The sequence below is a fragment of the Corvus kubaryi genome, unplaced genomic scaffold (genome assembly GCF_017639235.1).
Source record: "Corvus kubaryi isolate FWS band 111438036 unplaced genomic scaffold, C.kubaryi_AGA036_p1.0 37384, whole genome shotgun sequence".
In the NCBI taxonomy this organism is placed as follows: domain Eukaryota; kingdom Metazoa; phylum Chordata; class Aves; order Passeriformes; family Corvidae; genus Corvus; species Corvus kubaryi.
Genome location: NW_024581126.1, coordinates 4378772 through 4385853, shown reverse-complemented (window position 1 = coordinate 4385853; position 7082 = coordinate 4378772). Strand labels below are relative to the sequence as shown.

The 7082-nt window shown below is 44.6% G+C and overlaps 1 protein-coding gene across 1 annotated transcript in view; it reads right to left on the bottom strand.

The window, feature by feature from the left end:
• Positions 1-311, bottom strand: part of BDNF (brain derived neurotrophic factor) — a 20764-nt gene extending 20453 nt beyond the window's left edge. Inside the window, exon 1 of the mRNA XM_042035646.1 lies at positions 28-311. The gene's annotated coding sequence lies outside the window, so the exon portion shown is untranslated. The remainder of the gene's footprint in view (positions 1-27) is intronic.
• Between the last annotated feature and the right edge of the window lie 6771 nt (positions 312-7082).

Here is a 7082-nt window from a genome sequence, read left to right as displayed (position 1 = left end):
TAAGTTTCCTGGCTGGGTGCCGCGTACCTTGTCGTCCACACAAAGCCTGTCCGGGTCTCCTCCGGGAAGTCACATCCTCTCCCGGGCGCCCAGTCCCACCGACCGCCTCCCGCTGCCTCGACAACACAGGCGGCGTCTCAAGTGTCTCATCAAAGCTTTATGAGGGGCGGGAGGGCAGCGGAGCCGGATCCCCCACTCCCGCCGCCCAACCGGAGCCTCCTGGCCCAGCTCCACGCCTTCTCCTCGCCGAGCGGCTTCGCCCCCGGCCAGCGGCTGCAGCGGCCGTAGGCACCGCGCTGCCCCGCTTAGAGCCTCCGCACCGCCTCCCGGCCCCGCCACCGCCCCCGCCCCGCCCGCCCGGCCCCGCTCCGCTCCGCTCCGCTCCCCTGGCGCTTCCCGAGCGGGGAGCCGGGCGGGGGGGTGTCGGTCCGCCCGCGGCGGGATATTGGTTTACTCCGCCGGGTATTAAGCAAGCCCGATCCATTTAAATATCGCTCCCGCGCTGACCTCTCCGTAGTTCGCCTATTAAGAATGCAATCAAGATAATAACAGGCATTGCTTATTAATGAGCGTCCCAGGTAACGTTACACCGGTGACTTTCTGCAGGCGCCCAGCGGGAGCTCAGTCCCAGCGGTCCCGAGGCGGTTCTGCCCAGCCCGGGAGCGGGACGGGACCGAGACCGAGACTGAGACTGAGACCGACAGCGGGACCGCCCGTCGCATCAGCGCCCGCCGGCGGAGACAGGGGCAGCCGCGGAACCCGGGGATCTCGGACGAAACGCCCTGCTCGGCTCTGCCCGGCAGCCCGCGGGGTGGATTCTGTACCCCCTGACGAAAATCTGTTTGGCCATCTACTCCTTCTCCGCGTGCAGCAAATACAGTAAATTATTGATAGTGGAAATTGAATGGTGGAGGCAATAATGGTATCCCCTGATTGACTAGCTCCATTTGATCTTGGTAAAGACAGAGAGATGGCACGCTCCCTGGCTGGGCTGGCTGCGGCAAGTGGGAGTGCACGCGTGTGCTGGCGGGGCATAGCACCTTGTGCCACATCCCACGGCAAGAGCCAGCTGTGGGAGAGGCACTGGCTTCACCCCCTTCCTGACCTGTCACCTCTTTCCTTCCCTCCTGCCTCACAGGCAAAATTGGAAGCAGTTGATTTTCTGAAGAAGATAGCACAACTCTTTTATGAATCTGTTAAAACACGTATTTTTCTACACCTCAAAGCCTCACTGCCATCTAATTGCAATTAATGCCAAAGGCCCGCCCATTCACTCCACGCACTTGTGAAAATTTATTTATACTAGGAAAAATGTGTGCAACTCATTGCTGCCCTCAGACAGTCTGATTGCCTGTGTGCTTTTGCTATGAAACACCTGCATTGATCAGTAAAGAAAATAACCCAGGTGTTTGAAATTCGAGTACACCCAAGGCCTTCCATATAAATCAGCTTTTAATATATATTAAAGGAAAGATTCCTGGTGGTTAATAACCTTTGCAGCTTTAAGAACTTTTTTAAAAATCATGCCTAAGTACCACATCACCATCCTTCTGGCACTTGGGGGTTTAGCTTTGCGTGGTTGAACTAAAAATGTCAGCGCGTATGAAGACAGTTCTACCTCTTTTGTCTCAGTGTTTTCCAGTCCAAATCTACCCAATTTACGAGAAAGGAGACATTTTCAAAGTCTTCACTAACAGCCTGGGCCTATTTCTGTATTATTCAAATTCTGCCTTTAGGGATATATCAGCCATTCCTTTTCCCACTCTAATATACCAATATAAGTTTATATCTCTCAGCAATAATGCCAGGTGGATGTTCCAGAGGTATTTCAAACACATGATTGTACCTGGAACTTGCTAAGTGAATGTGTGCATTTTATTTATCAGTTTTAGACTTCACTCCACAATACCATTTAACTTTCCAGATACAACTGTACCTGATTTCACTAAGGCAGCATGTTTTCAGCAGCCTTTTTGTGCAGTCATAAAACAGCACAGTTTCAATATTCTGTGTTTATAAGACGATGCCTGCAAGTATTTGGATGATCTACCAGACAAGTTAAACAGTAGCAGGAGAGGCTACTTTAATCAGCTGTAATATGAGACATTACACACTTGTTATTCCTGGAGGAAAGACTCTTCTGCTAGTACACTAAACATGCAGATGAGCAGAAGCAAGTATCATGCTTTAGAAACACTGCCGGCTTTTTCTCAGGAGTGAAGGAGAAGGGATATACTCTGAAAAAATCTGCTTGCAATCAGAACAAGTTTTTTAATTTTTGAAAGGAAGCATGTTACATACTGCCTGACAAGTCCTCACTCTGTGGGTAAGCACTTCAGCTCAGCTCTGCTAAGAACATAGGAACCATTAATTCTGTGCAACCATGAAATTGCCATTTTTCTCTGCTACAAAAATGCTGCCTTTTGCATCTGTGTAGAGATTTTCCCGGGGAAGAGGTGTGGTCAGAGAGCTGCTGTTTCTTGCTGGTATAATCAGCCCTTTGGGCATTATTACCAGCCAGTGCTTGATTACTGGGAAAATGAAAAAGTAGTATAAATAATTACTTGTTTGGATTTTTAATGCACATGCAAGCTGGGCTCCATATTTTTCAATCAGACCCTGACTTCCAAGAGAATTTTGTATGAATGAATCCCAAAAAATTGGGTCTTCAAGGTATTAGTTTGTGAAGCGACTGATAGTCCTCACATGGATTTTGTGGGAGACATAGGATGCAAAGATCAGGCATCCTGATGTTTTCTTGGTAGACCCAGAAGGAGTTTTCTCTTGTTGTGTCTGAAAAAAGACATCTTCCATCCTGTCTCAGGAGCAGCTACGTTTTCCCCACTTGGATTGTACAGATGTCAGAAGTAAGAGGCACTTGAAAGGAAAATCACACCATGATGGCATGGGGAAGAAAAGGGCAGACAGTCCCTTTTCTGGTGGTTTCAGATAATTCAGTGTATCAAGCCTCTTGGTGTTGTCACAGTGTGCCCACTTTATAGCATTTACCTTGGAACCAAATGTTTTTTCTATACATGACTAACTAAAATTATTTTTTGCATACACAAATCAATCTTCACTCTGTCTTAAACAGCAACAGGGAAAGAGTATGCGTTGTCAATCAACAAAATGTTGATTTATTCCTGCAGTAATATTGCTTGTAGGAGAGTAAGACCATTGCCTCTTGCTCAATTCAATTTAAACTGTAGCATAGGCACTAATGATTCTGTAGATACTATAAAGAAGAAAGCAGAAGCACGCACATCTGGTTTCTGTCTCAGTGGAGGTTATGCATTATAGTGATTGATGTACGAGGTCCAAATTTACTGATAAACTAATTATATGATAAAGTAGTTTGTGGGGCTCCTAAATTCCCCCATTGCAATTGTAAGAGAAGCAATAAAAAAGTCAATATTTGAAAAGAGTAGCATTCTTAAAAGGTCCATAGTTAGACAAAAGGTAATGGGTGATTGAGTCTCCCCTCCCCCAAACTGTGTTTTTACACTCCCCATTTTATTCACGTAGTATCTTGACCTGTTTTTGAATGAGAAAAAGGTCAAGAAGCTACAATTTGGAATGCTTCTCACTTGGCTGTCAGGAATAGAAACTAATTCTGGTTACAAAAAGGACAATGCTATTGATGTACTTGGGTTTTGATGCTAGGGTTTTTTCTGTTAAAAATTTTAATTGGCTGAAGTCAGTTCCTATATCATTACAAGCATTTTATGTTTAATTATGTTTATTCATGTTTCCTACTTACCTATATTTGCTATTTTTTTCACATTAAAGGGATGAAAAATTAATGGAAATAAACTTTTCCAACTCAAGTAATGCTAAAAATTGCAATGGATTATATACACAAGTTATATACACAACCAGGGTTGCAGACATGGCGCATTTGTAAGATGACTGGGCTGTGATGCCGCTCTACAATGGTTCAGTGATTGCAGCACACACAAGAGAGCCCCTCATGCTCCACACTAACATCAGTGGCACTAGAAAAACCTCAGCATCTTTGAGGACCAAAGCCAAATTCTGCTTAACTTTGTAAAATCTTTACATTGTAGGGGCTTTGGCTGAGTGAGATGTTGAGAGAAAGATGGTGGTGATCACTTCCCCAGCTTACCCCTTGCATCCAGGGGTTGGCCAAGCTGTGACCACAGCCTCTCCTAGGCATCCCTGTTGTATGTTAATGCCCTGGGGTTGGTGGTTCTTGGATCTCACAACCTTGAGGTTTACATTGTGTTCAGCCTACAAAGAGTTGCTGATGTTCTGGTCTGCAAGCGCTTGCTGGGTGACTAGAATATACCCTGTGCCTTAAATAGTGCAGTGTAGTTGATCTAAATTTCAAGCATAATTTCACCTTCAGTGAACAACATTTTTTAAGAGGCCTTTCATCCTCATTTTAGCAGGGAAAATATTAAGCAAAACAGCAAAGACGGGAACACAAACGCAAAGATCTTTCATTAGACATGGTTTGTAGGCTGCATGTACACAGGATAAAGCAGGAAAACCTACTCTTTGAACCACAAGCACCAAAACCACAACATTTTTCCTGAAGAAAATACCACCTAATAGCTCAGAATTGCCACCCTGCAGCTACAGCAAAAGTGATTTTAAAACTCTAGCAAACAATTAAAATAATTGGTTTCTTCTCATGACTGCTAGAGGTATGCCAGGTTTCCATCACATGGCAGCATCTGTACCCTGAATCTTGTCCCATGCCTTCCAGTCAGGGATTTCAGCACAATTTATGTGCATGAAACTACCTCTCTGACAGAGTTCTGTGGTAGGTGCAGATTAGCCTTTTGCAAACAAGGAAATGCATGGATCTATTACACATGAATCTATTAAGCTGCTCATGAACATACTTGTTTGGTGAGCATGCCAATTCTGGGTTTGTTCCTTGCCACCACTCATATATTTGTCTCTACTGGCATCAAGTGTTGTAGAAATAGAATGTATCATATGTGGCAATTGCCACATGCAATGATGTGCACAGACACACACATGCACACACACAAAATCCTTCTAATCTAAACCTCTAGGCTTTTCTTTTGGGGTTTTGCATCAACTCCATGCACTGTTTGGTCAGTGGGACTCCTAAACCACACATGAAATCCCTCTTCCCTGTGCTGAAGGGCTGGGGGAAGCCAGGAGGATAATTCACCCTTCATTCTGACACCTGGTCCCATGGCCAGTGTCCAGCCATGCCAGGCTTGCCCCACGCTGTGGGGTGCAGGGCAGCTGTTGAGGATGGTGGCACAGAAAAAAAGGTGAGAATAAGAAACAAAAGTAAGGAGAGAATGAATCCAACCCAGCAGAAACATTAAAAGCTTGGTTTGTCATTCCCTGATGCTTCGACATTCACTAAAACTGGCAATTCATCTCCTGAGTGTCTCTACCTTACTGCTGTTGTTTTAGAGGCATTAAACACCCATTACCTGAGCAGAGAGCAAAGTATCTGGGTTGTGCCCAAGAGTATCCTGTGTACCAGGTGTCTGGTGTATGGTGCCTGAGCCTTCCTCACTCACACCTGACCTTCCTGCTAACAGCCCAGCCAAGGCTCCATCACAGCAGACAGAAAAGAGGGCATGGTACAACAACAAAAATGCAGACTCTGAGGGAGAAGCAGACATGGGAAGGGAAAAGAAGATCCCCTCTTCCCCAAAGAGGTTGTGTGTGATTCCTTGGGATGGTGGAAACCTGAGCTGAGTGTGGAAAGATTAGATGGCTGGAGATGCACTCCTGTGACGAATCAGGCCATTGGAGCTCTATGATTAAAGAAGATCAGAAAACTGTCGGTGCACTTGTGGGTGAAAGGTGTTGGGATTGACTCATCTCTCCTTTCCTCTAAGTATTCAGTGGGTTTCAATTAGATGCAATATAGTGGATTATTTTTAATATTTAAAGGGATCAGATTCCAGGGGGCTTATAAACTTAGCCAGGCATCTTACTGGAATAGGTATATGCCTTACCAAACCCTCCTCAGTGCATAACTTTGGAGAGCTTATTTTGAGTGTGTCCTAAAAATAAGCAAGCCCCAAAATCCCAGGTCCACAGCCCTGTGAATGCCCTTTTGTAGTTTATTTCTATTTAAGCAACTAAAATCTCCTCTGACATCAAGCTCAAACACTCCATTTGCCAGGTGCAGCAGCTCAGCAATATTGCCCGGAGAGTGATGGGCGATAAGAGATCCAAAGCAAACAGTCGGGGAGGGGAGATGGAAGATGGTGTTTGGCACCAGGGCCTGGGGTGCCCACCACCCACAGGATCCCACTCTGGCCAGGAACTGGCAGGAGGGATCCTCCTTGGGTACACAGAAATCCTTGGGAATGAAAAGCATGTGTAAACATTAAATAGTTCTTCTGGCTCTCCTGCCCTTCAGGACTTTCATATTAATATATTTTACACTGCACTTAGATAGTTGTCTTCATCTTCCCGAAGAGGTTAAGGTACTTTGGCTCCATCCTTTTTCAAAGCAGAGCCACATCAATACTTTTAACAAGCTGATGTGTTTAAAGATGAATTCAGGATATTTTTTCTTTAAATAGCGTATTGAGCTATTTCACCTAAGAAACAAAACATAAGAGTTCAAAACACTTTCCATGTTAACTACCTAAAGCATTAAAGAGAGAAGTATCTGCAAAACAGTAGATATTTTTGTTAATTGCACACTAAAATTATCAGTGCAGCAATAAAAATTAGAGTTCTCAAAATGAAACCCAGACCCCATCATGTTCTCCTCCTCCAGTTACTGTGACTTGTGGCTCAAGAAACAAGTACTGGATTAGTCACATTAAAGCAAAAATTTCCCTTGACTAAAATGTTTCATTTGTATGGTGTCATTTCTGTTTACTGAATACTTGGGATTGCTAATCCTTCAGTAATTTAATGACTGGAACCAAGTTGTGTGTAAACTTTACTACATTACACTTTGGAGATTAATAGGCAGACATGTGTCTGTCCAGTTTTCACTTGTCCAAATAAAAGGTATGGTCTGTTCATCTATGACAGTGGGATGCCCAGGTGGCATGTGAGCACTGACAGCAGCAAGAGTCATTATTGGGTTATGTGCTCAC